The following is a 15,275-nucleotide window of genomic DNA, read 5'->3' on the forward strand; positions in this document are numbered from 1 at the left end:
TTATTCATTTGCTTTGTTTTGTAAGTTCCATATATGAGTGAGATCACGTGGTACTTGTCTTTGTCAGTCTGATTTCGTTCACTTAGCGGACACACTGCCCTGTTTGTCCATCCATGTTGTCACAAGTGGCAAGATCTCATCCTTTTTGTGGCTGCATAATATTCTAGTGTGTGTGTATATACCACACATCTTTCTTACCCATTTGCCTGGGGGGGTGGGGGGATTGGGAGGGACACAGGTTGTATCCCTGTGGCTTTTGAAACAACCTAACTCACTGAACATCATCTGGGATGAGGGCGCCCCCTGGTGTCTGGGCCCCTGTCCAGGTGCTGGACCTGAAGGAGACCTTAAGGAGGGCCTGGCTGAGGAGGAGAAAGGCAGCTGGGTCTTCTCTCCTTAGTCTTGTGGCGCCCGTGGGGTGGAAGGTAAGGGGCCATCCCCCACTGCTCTGCTCTTGGGTGGGTTCTCACTGAGAAGCCTGAGTGGGGTCTGGACTGTAAGTCAGGTAGATATGTCTGAGCAGAAGCCTGGGCCTCAGTGGTGAGAGGAAAAAGTTTCTGAGCAGCCCTGGACTCCACAGGGGTCAGGCTCAGGGGTGAGGCAGGATTGCAGGAGAAGAGAGCTCAGGAGCCCGTGCCATTGCTGAGGTGTCTGCGTCCTTATGCACCTCCTCCAGTCCCGTGATGGTGATACAGGGAAAACCGAAAGGTAGAAACACTTCCTGGGACTTCTATTTGTAAACGTTTCAAAACTCAGTGAAACGAAAATCATTTCTGATGTGGAAATAGCAACTCGATGTCTATACAATGCTCCATAGTGTGGACATGTACACTCACAGTTTGTGAGTGGACCCCACATCAGGCGCTGGGCTGACAATACTGAGTCTGCTAGGGATTCTCTCTCTCTCTCCCTCCCTTTTCCTCTCTCTGCCCCTCCCCTGCTTGTGTACTCTCTCTCCGTCGCTCAATAAAAATAAATAAACCTTAAAAAATAAAGGAATTGGTGTTTTCACTTTTAGGGGGGTAAATACCCAAGAGTGCAATTATTGGATTATATGACGAGTCACTATGTTGTAAACCTGAAAGGAATGGAACAGTGTGTGTAAGCTACACTCAAATACTAAGAAAAAAAAGATAATCAGAAATATTAGAGAACACTTTGGAAAAGAAGACATGAAATGTCACACACATATATTGGTAATAAATAAACACAAAGAAAATGAGAGTGTGGAATATGTAGAGAGACAGGTCCTAGAGGTGTGGTGATGAGAGGATTGCAAAGCAGGGAACTAAGACTCTCCAGGAGCCAAAGCCTCAGTCCGCTGGCTCAAGCCTCTTTGATTTTTGCAAATTGTTGACACCAGCAAGCACATACAACATAGTATTTGGCATCTTGACAGGTCATGTACCTGCAGTGTTTTCCATACTGGGTCATGAGTACATCTGGCACCAGACAAAACATTCTTATCCCCAGGGTGGCGCCCGGATGATGTCCTTCTGGAAAGAAGGAGCATTCCCAGGGGACTTTTGTCCTGGGAACGAAACTGCTTTCAGTTTCTTGCTGTTCTGTCCCTTTCCTTCAGGACATTCTTAAGGTGCCTCCGGCCTGTTGTTCTCCAGCATCTCCCCCTTTCTGTTTGTATTCGGTGGACTGTAGGAGGGCATTGCATAACCTGAATTATCAGTCGATACGTTGACAGGCTCCTCGTCTCTGGCACAGACTGTACATGCAAAGACAAATACACCGCATATTAATATAAACAGAATAGCAGTAGAGAAGCTAAAAATCTTAACATGCTCTACAGGGTTTAATTTTCCTAATCCCTCTCATATACATTCTAAGACCTTAGAACTGTATAACATGCCCAGATTGGTTTTGAAGGTCTCATATATCTGTGCTTGCAGATGTTGAATGTCCATAGACACTTTAGATTGTCCGAGCAAGTGTCTCTAACATCATTCCATGGAAATTTAGTGTTATAAAGCGGTAACAGGGTTACACATATTGATGTAGTGTTCCAATCACATTGTAATGATATTTGTCTTTGTAGCTCAGTAATTGATCTCCCAGCAGCATCACACAGCCTGTTGTAGGTCTGCAATCTCACAGCACAGTCGACTGTCAAGATCCCATTGTGTCTTCCAATGTTGGAGCGATTTCTCATGCCATTGTTGCAAAAATTGTACTGTCTGCACAGATTGGTGCAAAGAGACAGCCGCAGTAGCTGCGGCCGCAGTCACAGCAATAAATGCCTATGAGAGCTGCAACAAGCATTCCAGCAAACCGTGGGGATCGGTGAAGAACTCCCCGTAGAGCATGGTCCATCAGATACATTTCTGAAGAATCTATGGTCGAGACATGCGAACCAGCAGCCACAGGCCAGGGCGTGCTCTAAGTAAATATAAGCTTTCGGGTGACAGAGTAAAGGGTATAGGATTGTTAAAACGACATATATATGTATAATGAGCAGTTAACACAGATTATAAGGGCCTCAGAATCAATCCAAACTCTCTGTCCCTTTAATAGTATGCATGGCAAACGGACACAAGCCCGTATGTACCAGGTACTATTGACCGTGAAAGATAAAGTAGAAATGTTGCTGGAGCTGTTGTTATACTATGTGCCCTTCCAGGTATGGAAAGGGTGGGGGTCAGCAGTTAATTTCCATAGATGCTTTTGTAAGGGTCCTGGTTGTAAATGAGGACTGGGCGCAGAAAATCCCCCACTGTGCCAAACAATTGAGCCATTAGGAGTGGTGGGGATAGTATGATTATGCACACACCATTGTAGATTTTGTAACGAATTTTTAATGCGAGTTGAGCCCATAGGGCTCCAATCATTGATGCTTCCATAGGAAGTATTTAAAGGAACTCGCCCTATGTCCCCTCTACATGCTTCCCAAGTCACCCATCCATCCCATTCTGACAATGTACATGTAGCACGAGACGGAAACACCAGAGGAGTGTCATTAATTGTAAGATTGGAGCCAATCAGAGAATGGGCTGATAGTACAAAAATATGTTTGTGCTGGGTCCCATTTTTAGTAATAGATAGCCATGCTTGAGGCTGATTTTTGAGGCTGTGTTTCCCATATCCAAAACATATAGGAGGACCTTCAATCCCTATAGTATAATCATCCATAACAGTACCTTCTTCATTTGGCCTATGTGGTCCTCTGCTGTCAAATGGCCCAGGTGTCCATTCGGTGTCATTTGTATACACTGGCATGGGGGAGTCATACCAATTGAGTCATATCCTGACTGAGAGGTGGATGAGGGATAGAAGCCCAGGAAGTATAGTTATCACTGCTTACTGTAGTAGTTATAAACGCGAGCATCGCAAGGAAAAGGTGAGCAGGAGTTTGTGAGCTGCAAGTCTGCATCAATATTTTTTCAGCATCATGTGTCAACCTCTTAACTTGTCCCCAAGTAGGAGGTTACTGGTCTTCGTGTGCCTTGGAAGAGGGTGTGGTGCATTGGTCACAATTATCAGTTTCTGGATGAACATTCTGTGAAAGTCTTTGACTAGTGGAGTCATGGTAAACTGAGGTCAGTTGGATCCACTCATGCCTGGGTTTCAAGCCCTGACTGCATAACCACTGGTAGCCTTGATCTGTCAAGACACAAGCATACCATTTGCTCCACACAACAACCTCTCCCTTTTCCCAGTGTCCCTTCTCATCTTTCCAAAATAACACCTGATAAACAGGGGTGGCCTTTTTTTGTGCCAGTGTACCTCAGCAACAGGACATGTATGGGGTCCTTGTGTGTCCAAGAAGTTTAAGTATATAAAGTACAGTGTGATTGTTCCCATGGTGTAGGTCTAAGTCCTTCTCCTTTTCCTCCTTTTTGTTTAATTAACATAATTTTAAGTCCTTGATGAGTGCATTCTATGATCCCTTGACCTTGAGGGTTATAGGGAATGCCAGTAAGAGGAGTAATTTGTTGGGCTGCAAAGAAGCGGGCTACCTTATGAGATACATATGCAGGGCCATTATCAGTTTTAATGCATTGTGGGATACCTAGAATTGCAAAAGTTTCAAGAAAATGAGCAATAACGTGCACAGCCTTTTCTCTGGTACATTACGTAGCCTAGATCTATCTGGAGAAGGTATCCACAGTAACACGCACGTAAGAGAGCTTACCAAAAGCTGGAATATGGGTAACATCGGATTGCCAAAGTTCATTTGCCTGTAGTCCACGAGGATTCACTCCAGAGGTGTATGGAGCCACAGTGAGGGGCTCGCAAGATAGACGGGCACTAACAATGTCTTTTGACTGAGCATGAGTTACAGCGTGTCTATGGGCAAGTCCTCGAGCATTACTATGGTGAAGCATATGCTCCTGTTGTGTCATCTGTAAGGTGCCTTGTAATAAGTCATCAGCAATGGAATTTCCTAAGGCTAACAGGCCAGGAAGGTTAGAATGACTGTGAATATGAGTGATATATAAGGGGTGTTGCCTATGTTGTATTAATTCTTGTAAATGCAAAAACAGATGATCTAATTCATTTCGTGGAACAATATGTGCGGTTTCAATATTTAGGACTGTGGGCCACACATATTGTGAATCTGTCACAACATTGAGGGAGGCAGGTACAAGATGCAACAATTCTATAACGGCTGCTAATTCAGCCTTTTGGGTAGATGTATAGGGTGTCTGTCAGGCCTTAGAAATAGGACCATATATAGAAGCTCTACCATGACCATTTCCATCTGTAAAATATGTGTCAGCATCTGCTAAAGGCTGGTCTCGAATTCTCTTTGGCCAAACCCATGATGTAGCCTTGAGAAATGAGAAAATTTTGTCCCTTGGATAGTGATTGTCTAATTTCCCGACGTAATCAGACAAGGTTATTTGCCATTGTATATTAGTTTGGTAAGCCATATCACTTTGTTGATATGATAAGGGAATAATTAATTATAGAGGAGGGATCACCACCATTAAGCACACGTAATTGGGATTGGCCTCTCCAAATTATATTCCTAATTTTATTCAGATATATGGTAAGAAGTTTAGTGTCCTTTTTTGGTAAAAACAGCCATTCGATGATTCCCCCATCCTGCCGTAAGACCGCAGTGGAGAATGTGGAGTAGGAAAAATCAATATTGAAGAGGAACATTAAGTCGAATACGAGTGAGCTGACAATTCTCAATATGATTTTTAATCCATTGTAGGTCAGCCGCTGCCTCTTTTGTGAGGACTCTATAGCTGTTAAGGTTGGGATCAAGGGCTAATGTTCCAAAAAGATGAGATAAGCTAGAAGTTGGGATTCCCAAAGCAGGTCGCAACCAATTTATATCTTCTAGTAACTTCTGGAAATCATTTAAAGTTTTTAAATTCTCTTGGCATCTTTATACTTTTGGGGGAAAGATGGTTGCTTTGTGAATTTTTGCACCAAGATAAAGGAAGGGATCTTGGGTTTGCACCTTATCCTCTGCTATTATTAGGCCTTTTTGGGTAACAATAATCTAGCAGCTTGATAAAGATCTTCTACCTGTGTAGGCATTTCTGCTGCAAAAAGAATATCATCCATGTAATGGATAATCAACACCTGTGGAAACTGAATGCCTGATTGTGAAAGCTGCGGATTAGCAAAATGCTGACACATAGTAGGGCTATTAAGCATATCTTGCGGAAGCACTTTCCATTGATAGCGTTGCACAGGAACCATATGACTGTATGAAGGTACAAAAAAAGCAAATTTTTCTCTATCATCTGGCTGTAGTAGAATTGTGAAAAAACAATCTTTCAAATCTACTATAATTAATGACCAGTTCTGAGGAATCATAGTAGCAGATGGGAGCCCAGGTTGCAAGGGTCCCATAGGTTGTATAACCTCGTTTACCTTCCTTAAGTCCGTTAACATTCTCCATTTCCCAGATCTTTTTTTTATCACAAGCACCCGAGAATTCCATGGACTGGTGGACATTTCTATATGACCGGCATCCAATTGTTCTTGCACTAATTGCTCTAAAGCCTCTAATTTCTTTTTTGGAAGGGGCCACTGTTCCACCCACACCAGGGCAGTTGTTAACCATTTTGATGGTAAGGCATAACGTTGTTCAGGAACAGTGGCCCTTACACTAAATTTGAATTCTGTACAGGATATCCCAGTTCCATATAAGGAGGCCGCATTTCAGCAGTAATTGGCTTCATATGCCCATTTTCTTGTTGTCCAAGCCCTTTTACTGGATGATAGTTCATTTTGGACATCATATTGGTTGCAGCAGGGGAAACATAAAGAATATTAATATATGCTCCCCATTGACTTCATAGGTCTCTTCCCCACTGATTAATAGCTCTGTCAGTAACATAAGGCTGGATAGTAGCAGCCTGGCCTTCAGTCCTTTTACATAGAAAAATTTCAACATTCTGTGGGATTATCAGTAGCTTTTCCTACACCTGTAAAGACTGCGGATACAGGTCGAAGTGGCCAATTCTTGGGCCAAAACTTAGAAGCAATGATGGTGCCGTCAGCTCCTGAGTCTACCAGGCCAGTAAACAATTTTCCGTTAATCTGTAAGGTCATCTCAGGCCTTCCGTCCTTTAGAAACATTTGCCAAGATACCGGTTTGCCAGTAGGTCCAAACCCTCCCTGACGTTCTATCGTCATGGAATTTAAAGCAATGTAATTAGTTGAGCAATGGGATCTCCTGCCATGACACAGTAAGGAACAGAAGTACTAACCATTCTTAAAATTTCATCCTTAAAATCAACATCTATAATTCCTAAGTGGACATGAACTCCCTTGGATGTAAGACTACTTCGTCCAATAAGACGGCCAAGGGACCCTGAAGGAAGAGGGCCATAGATGCCAGTTTTAACCTTATAAATTCCCAAGGCAGATTCCAGGACCAGGGAATCTGGGGCTGGGATATCTAATGCAGAGCTCCCTCCTGTGGCCTGGAGGGGGTCATGGACGGATTTGCATGAAGAGTCCCTTTGCTCACAGGATAACAATGTAGAATCTGATTCTCTATATTGTTTACATTAGGGCCTGGGGGCGGGGGTGGATTATGCCTTTTCCCCAGGAGACAACAGGGGAGCTCCATTCTTATGGAATTTAGATCCACATTGATTTGCAAAGTGACAGCCTTTATTGCATGGGTCCCATAACCCAGGAGGTTTAGTATTTCCTTCTGGTGGCCTAGGGGGATCACAGCAATTGTTAAGACTCTAGGACTCAGCTGTGGACAATCCCTTTTACAATGTCCCAATCTGCCACAGCGAAGACACTTGGACTGTTTGTGAGGTCCAGTGCCTTGAATAGCCCCTGCCAGTAGCCCCATTTTATAGACCTCTGAGCCGATATCTTGACAGGCCTTTAAATAATCACTTAAATCGCCTCATTGACACTTCACTGGGCATAAAGCTCGTTGGCATTCCTTATTAGCATTATCAAAAGCCAGCAGCAGTAAGAGGAGATGGAGTAAGCCCGCAAGAGAAACGGTTTTTATAATAACATCCTTTAGCCCATCCATGAAATCTACATCGGGCTCCTTAGGACTCTTTAACTTGAACAAAAGAGGTTGTAGCCTGTCCCGGGGTAGCCATTTTCTCCCAGGCACCAAGGCAGCACAACTAACTTGTATCATCATACTGAAGCTGAACCTGTATGCCAAACCATTGTCCAGTCTGGTAAGTTGTTCTCCGGTAATGGTAATGGGCACAGGAGCATTGGCGGTGGCATCACGCCAGACCTGTATCTGTGCTTCTTCATCCCACCAAGTTCTAAACTGCAAAAATTCAGAAGCACTTAGAACAGTGCGACCTAGGACCCCCCAGTCCCATGGAATGAGTCGCTCTGAATTCACTAAACCAGACACCAATCCCAACGTATAAGGGGAATTAACACCATGTTGCTTGCAAGCCCGTTTCAAATCCTTAATGACCTTAAAACTTAAAGGTAATGATGATCAAGTCGTTGCCCTCCCTGAGGATATTGCTGATGAGGAGGAATTTGGGTAATGTGGAGAGTATAAACTGCAGCCATACTAGCCATTAATTCAGTGTCCCTCCCAGGCTTAGCTTGTTGAAGCATCTGCATCATGGGGGAAACAGGAACTGTGATGCTCCGAGCAGAAGTATCAAGAAATGGGTTTTTTGAATAAGCGGAACATTTAGTTTGCTCAACAGGATCCACCGGCTCAGGACCGTGGGGCAGTGCGGGAGGCAGGTGTCCAGAGGCTTGAGCTGCAACTATCTCTGGGCCATTAACCCGGGACCCCCATAGGTTTCTGTCCCTATGGTGGTGGGCCTAGGGGCTGGGCTCCTGGTCCTCATTATCCACAAGCTCATGATCACTTTCAGCCAGTGAGGGGTTGCGAGAACCAATGCCCCCTTCTTCCCCGGATTCTGACTGCAAGGGCTCCAAAGCCAGGGAAATACATAAAGACCATAGCGAGAGAGGGATTACTTTTCTTTTTGATGAGGAGTGGAAAAGCACCTAAGACCAATTCCATAATTTCTGATTCAAAGCATTTTTGCCAGAGGGCGTAAACTGGTAACAATGTTTCTTTACCAAATAAAACAAATCCTCAAACGCAGAAGGGTTCACCTCTACCCCTGAGCTCTTTAAAACTCTGCAAGAGCTAAATATATGAGTCCTAACTAGATGAGGTAGAATTCCCCATACTTACCCTGCAGAAATCCCGAAGGCTGAGCTTCCCGGCTCCAAAGTTCCCTTCAGTTCCTGTGGCACTTCTTCAGCAGTGTGGCAAACGTCCACCTTCAGGTCCCTGTTCTGGCGCCAGCTGTAGAGAGACAGGATCTGAAGGTGCGGTGAGGGGAGAATTGCAAAGCAGGAGGCTGACTTGTTGCATCCACATGACTCCTGAAACAATGCTATGGCACCAGTGACAATCACAGCAAAGTTTATTGCACTGAGAGGCAAGGCCAACAGAGGGGACCACCACTTTGGCTCAGAGTGCAGCCTCGAACAGCCAGGGTACAGAGTTTTTATAGCCGACCACATCATCTTATCATTACCTGGGAACAGAGCAAAGAAATAGCTCCCAGATGAGGTGGAAACAGTTCCCGGATGCGGTGAGTATTCTAGACTTTCTGCCTTTAAGTCACAACCAGTTCATCTCCTTGACCCTGCCTCTGATGCCATTTTTCTTTGAACTTTTGTTCCCTTAATTGGTGAAGTGTAATTTACAAGAGTATGAAGCCTAATTTACAAGAGGAAAGCAAGGCTGTTACCTCTTAACCTTCAGAGTCAAACAAAGCTGTTATTTCTCAAGCTAAAGTGTCAACACAAAGCTGTTATCTCTCAAGCTATAGGTTAGCCCTACACTACAATTTAACCCTTTCAGACTCTCCAGGAACCTAAGCACCAGTCTCCTGGCTCAAGCCTCTTTTATTTTTGCAAATTGTCTGATAACAGCAAGCACATACAACGTAGTATTTGGCACCTTGACAGGCCATGCACCTGCAGTGTATTTTATACTGGGTCATGAGTACATCTGGCACCAGACAAAACATTCTTATCCCAGGCCTGATGTCCATACTATGTCTTTCTGGAGACAACCAGCAGTCCAGGCGGCCTTTTGCCCTGGGAATGAAACTGCTTTCACTTTTTTGCTGTTCTGTCCCTTTCCTTCCAGACATTCTTACGGTGCCTCCTGCTTCTTGTTTTCCAACAGAATAAAAAATTGGACCAAAACTTAGTATCTTCAACTTGGCAAAAGTAAAAGTAGGTGAAGAGAGTGTCCAACAGAGGGTCGGGAAAACACACTGTCATAAAGGATAATGGGAGTGATGACTGGTATAAAAATTTTCAAGGGTTCTGCAAAATGTCTCCACAACTGAAGTGTGCTGATACTGTGACATAGACATTCTCTTTTAGGAGTTTAAGCTTTTTAAAAGTTTTTTATTTCTTTATTTTGAGAAAAATGAGAAAGAGTGCACGCAGGAGTGGGGAGGGAGGCAGAGAGAGAGAGGAGAAAAAATCCCAAGCAGTCGGACACCAGGCTGGGTCTCAGGAACCCGGAGATCATGAGCTGAGCTAAATCAAGAGGCTCATGCTTACCAGACTAAGCCACACAGGTAGGAGTTTATCCTAAGGAGATAATCACATGTGTTCTCAAACATATATTTTCAGGGGGGCGCCTGGGTGACTCAGTTGGTTAAGTGCCAGACTTTGGCTCAGGTCATGATCTCAAGATTTGTGAGTTTGAGACCCGTTCAGGCTCTGAGCTGGTAGCTCAGAGCCTGGAGCCTGCCATGGATTCTGTGTCTCTCCCTCTTTCTGCCCCACCCATTTTCACGCTCTGTCTCTCAAAAATAAATAAACGTTAAAAAACTTCAACACTAGGGGCTCCTGGGTGGCTCAGTAGGTTAAGCCTCTGACTTCAGTTCAGGTCAGGATCTCATGGTTTGTGAGTTCGAGCCCCACATCAGGGCTCTGTGCTGACAGCATGGAGCCTAGAGCCTGCTTCAAATTCTGTGCCACCACCCCCCTCAACTCCTCCCCAACTCATGCTCTGTCTCTGTCTCTGTCAAAAGTAAATAAACGTTAAAAAGTATTTTTTTAAAAAAACTTCAACACTATATTTTCAGGGATGTTCCTTGAATTGTGGTTTATAAAAACAAAGAATGGAACTATATCTAGTGCTAGAATCAATATGATAATGATAAGTATAAGTAGTGGAATATGTCTCAGGCATTATCCCCATGTGATGTACACAGAGGGTCAAAGTTAATCATCAAAGCAAACCCATGAGGCACCCCCTACGGGATCCCTTTGTACACACAGGGAGAGGGAGACTCAGGGAGGATAAGAAAGTAGTGGAACCAGGGTTCAATCCAGAACGTTTGCACTCAGAGGCTTTGTCGACTTGTCTTTCTTTGGTTCTCTGTCCATCGGGAGGTGGGTATGAGTGTGCACTCCATGCAAGTGAACTGTTGCAACGTTCCAGAATGTTCTGCGATGGGAGGCTGGTAGGCTCAGAGCCTAAGAGGACATTAAGAGACAGTGGGACTTGCGTGCTCAAATCAAACTAAAGCCCATCATCCCATGTACATCTCGAGGCTTCCAGAGGCTCAATGTCAGCTGACTCCAGAGGTAAATCGAAGAAAAAGCATGAGCCCCTGGTGACACAACACTGGCACTGTCCCGTGGGAGGTGGGCATTAGCAGAAATGACAAGAAAATGTAAGTCACTCCTGAAGTGAGTGTGTGTGGAGAAAGGTCAGGATATCCCGAGGACAGTTGACAGGAGACCTAACAGGTCCCCAGTCACTAGAATCAATCATGTCTACAGGGTGTAAGAGGCATATGGCATATGGAACAGAATCTGAACCACACACACTGATGAACAATCCTAGAACAAGAAAGAGCTCTTGGGATTTAAAACGATGACTCTAGAAATGAATAATTTAGTCGATAAAGTGGATGATTACAGTTGTACTTCCCTGAAGTAGTACAGTCGGGAGGTAAAGGAAAGAGGAGAGAAGACCTGTTCGGTTCTTAAAATTTGTTTCCAAAAATTTCAAGAATATTTCTCAGAGTTGACAGGGAGCAATGCATATGTTGAAAGTCCTACCCAAGTTCTTAACTAGAGTGGATGACAAGAGACCCACACGAAGACACGTCACAATGAAATGTCAGGAGGAGGGTAGAGGAGCAGACACCTCGGAAACTCCAGACACAACAACACAGAACTGGCAGCTGGGAGACATGACCCATGGTCCCCAAGTCCCAAGGACAACTGTGACCAGCACAGAGTCTCCATCCTGTCACAGTGGGAATCAGGGTGAGGGTAGCCCAAAGGCACGGCAGATGTTTAGAGTGTCAGTGTCTACTTTCCGTGTTCCCTCCATGGGATACCACTAGGCAAAGGGGAAAATGATGGAGGAAAGCAAAAGATGGGAGTGCGTGGGATCCAGGCAACAGGGGGCCAGAAGGAGAGAGGCAGAGGGCACCCAGGCTGAGCTGAGGGGGTCTGGCTGTCAGCCCTGTCAAAGGTGTGCAGGCATCCCGTCCACATGGGCAGGACTGAGGGCTGTGGGACAGGCGTCTGCATAGACATGAGGTGGAATAGTGGATGGGCTCGAATAGATTCATGAAGATTTATGCAGGGGGAGCTTGGGAAGGATTTAATTGAGAACAACAGACACTAAGCAAATGAAGGATATGTATTTACAACAGGAAAATAATAAGTTGAATCAGGAAAGGTAAAGTAATCATAGTCTACTAAATGCTCAGTTGTGAGTAGTATTTCACGGTCATACAAATGCAAACAGTGCACAGTGAGCTAATCAAAGGTATACAATAATTATATGGGGCACATGGGAGAGTGTGAAAGAGCAAATTCAGTAAAGATGATGCTCAAACCTGAAAAGCAGAGAATGGGTTCAAGAAGCAGGCTATTTAGAGGCACAGAAGCAATAATCAGAGAATCAGCTCACATAACTAATGCAGGTGATCTCGGAGATTCAGGATGGGGGGGCATGGAAGATTGGGGACACCTGACTTGACCTCAAGTACTGCAGAAGTATTAGACTTTTTAAAACTCTGTGTCTGTATCCATTTGCTAAAGACAACATGGTGGGTGAGAAATGGAGTCAGGAAAGTTCTGCATGGAGGCCATAGAGATGGGGCAGGAGTTGTGAGAGTCATGGAAACAAGTGTTGGATTTTTATGGGAGGATTTTGTTTGGATTTCTTTAGTTGTGTTTCATGTTTTTGCATTGGAGTCCGGACAGCATGTTTGTATGGGGAACTGCTGAGTCAGCAGAGAGGGGGAAATGGATGATGCAGGTGCCCAAATGGAGGGGCAGCCTGAGACAGGAGGGGTGCCTCCAATATCACTTGGAAGGTGAGGACACAGGTGCACATGTGGGGGAGGGGAGGGAGGACTGTGCAGTTCTCATTTGAGTCCTTCTTTCAGACTGAGAAACAAAGGAGCTCATCACCTCAGGAGGGGAGCAGGGAGGGGTGCAGGAGACTGAGGAGTGGGGAGGAAGTGAGAAGCAGCCCTCTCAGGAAGGGGACAGTGAGCTGACTGTGGAAATGGCATCTGGAGAGAGGAGGGCTGGGACCCCTGAGCTCTGTGCTCATCACCTTAGAGACAGAGTTCCAGCAGCAGGAGCATCTATCATAGACTAGGAGAAAATGCAACAAAGTAGCTCAGGTGTGAGAATTACCATCCTTTCTACTTTGTCCTCATTCACTTTTCTCATTTTATAATTTTTCTACAGGGAATATACATCACCTCATATATATTGTACATCATACGTACACATCATAACCAGTTTATACGTGTTTCTTTACACTTCAGCAAGGAAGGAGATGGTAGGAAAGTCAGCAGCTCAGGACACAGAGCTGGGGTGGGCGGGGGAGGGGGACTGGGCCTGACTGTCTGTGCCCTGGGCAGGGGACTCACAGAGTTTGCTCCATTTCTCAGGACCCTGTTCTCTGGGGGTGGGAGGGCGGGGGCAAGCACGATCTTTTTCGTGCTTCTGGGGTGTGCTCTTTTATTCATTTATTACTATCTTGTCAGTTTAAATACTTTCTAGACGATGGATTTTGTATGTTACATGGCATTTTAAGCTATTCTCATAGGAGTACTTGTCCATACAATCAAGCCCACCTGCTTCAAAAATGAAAATTCAAAGGCAAAATAGTTCAGGGAAAAGATGATTGGTCCTAAAGTAGAAGATCAGAACCCGAGTCTTGATTAATGGTCTGAGGATGATCTGTCATGTGTTAGGGATTTTAAACTAGTTTAGTTTTAGAAAACATCACTCCAGCACAAACGAGGAAATCCAGCAGATAATCACAAATATCCAAAAATAAAGATGTTACATGGTAATCCCTCATCCCCCCCCCAGTCACCCAAGTTCTCTCCCCAAAATACATCACAAAGAGCCATTTCTCCTTTCTCCTACCCCCCCCCCCCAATACATCCGTGCAAATATGTCTACTGTTAGTTCATAAAGAAGTTCAGGCCAGAGACTGGGAGAAGATATTTGCAAATCACATGTCTGATAAACGTCTTGTTTTAGAACACCCATAAAACCCTTAAAAAGCAATAAGCAAACATCTCATTAAAAAAATGAGCAAACGCCTGAGCAGACAGCTCACCAAGAACGTATACTCCTGGCGAATAAGCACATGAGAAGGTGCTCACAGCAAGTGTCATTAGGGAAATGCAAAGGGAACAACAGTGATCTGCCATCACACTCCTGTTAGAATGGTGGGAATCCAAGTGCTGACCAGGACTTGGAGCAACAGAAAGCCTCAGTCACTAATGGCAGGAATACAAAGTAGCACAGTCACTGTGGGCATCAGTCAGCAGTTTCTTGTAAGCCAAACACAGACTAAGCATGGGAGCTGCTGATCGCTCTCTGAGGTGTTTACCCAACTCATTAGAGAACTCATGTTGCACAACAACCTGCATGCACATTCTCATAGTAGGACACCCCCTATCTCTGGGCTGCACATCCTGACTTCCTTCCAACACTACTTGGTGGAAAGGGACAAAGCATAAAACGTAACTTCATGGGGAGAATCTGGGTAAGATGACCTTAGCCAGGGGGTAAAGGGTAACTTCATCACTAATGACCAAATGATCACTGTATGCTCTGTTGTGTTGAGAATGGCCCGTCCAGTTGTGGTCTTCCCAAGACCATAGCCTTCCCAAGCCCAGCCTAATTCACATGATGGATAGAGTACGATGTACCTGAGAGTTCCTCTCAAACATCAAAAAAAAAAAAAAAAAAAAAAAAGTCTGAGAAATGGTCAAAGCCTGAGGAGCCAGAAGGAGACATGATTGGAACTTACCTCAGTGTGGAATATTGGATGGGTCTTGGAAGAGAAAACAAAACCAATAAAAGCAAATCCCGTGTGGAGTTCAGTACTGAGAATGATGAGTACCGCGTCGTCATCTGTGGTAAATGCATAAGGCTGAGGGTGGTGTTAACAAGAGGGCAACCAAGTGTGGGGCGTACAGGGACCCTGCGCTAACTTTGTAATTCTCTGTAAATCTCAAACTATTCTAAAATAAAAGAGTTTGTTTTTTACAGTAGCCCTCAGACAAGTAATAGGTCCAGGAGGAAAAGTGTCTACTTTTCAGTTTTCCTGGGGTTGTTCAAGGGCCTGGAGAGAGGGGTTGAGGGGAGGACAGAGGGAAACTGCAGACACAGGACAGGGCTCAAGGATCTCCTCTCCTCTGCTCCCTGCCCCACCCCTGCACCTGCCCCCAGGGCTGCTTAGAAGGCACCTTCATCCCCCTCCCTCCCTGCTCAGCCTGACTCAGCTCAGCCCA

General features: G+C 44.9%; 1 protein-coding gene and 1 long non-coding RNA gene across 2 annotated transcripts in view; one reads left to right on the forward strand and one right to left on the reverse strand.

Annotated features, from left to right (window-relative positions):
• Positions 1-15,275, forward strand: part of LOC112853700 (class I histocompatibility antigen, Gogo-B*0101 alpha chain-like) — a 215,150-nt gene that overhangs the window by 59,672 nt on the left and 140,203 nt on the right. The window lies entirely within an intron of this gene.
• On the reverse strand, positions 1,384-8,930 carry LOC112853705 (uncharacterized). The gene is made up of 2 exons (XR_003222929.2): positions 8,642-8,930; positions 1,384-1,720 (listed from the first exon to the last, which is right to left on the reverse strand). It is a non-coding gene; the product is annotated as an uncharacterized LOC112853705 (long non-coding RNA).

Source organism: Puma concolor, chromosome B2 (assembly GCF_028749965.1).
Source record: "Puma concolor isolate L17-30 chromosome B2, mPumCon1.1.hap2, whole genome shotgun sequence".
Lineage (NCBI taxonomy): Eukaryota > Metazoa > Chordata > Mammalia > Carnivora > Felidae > Puma > Puma concolor.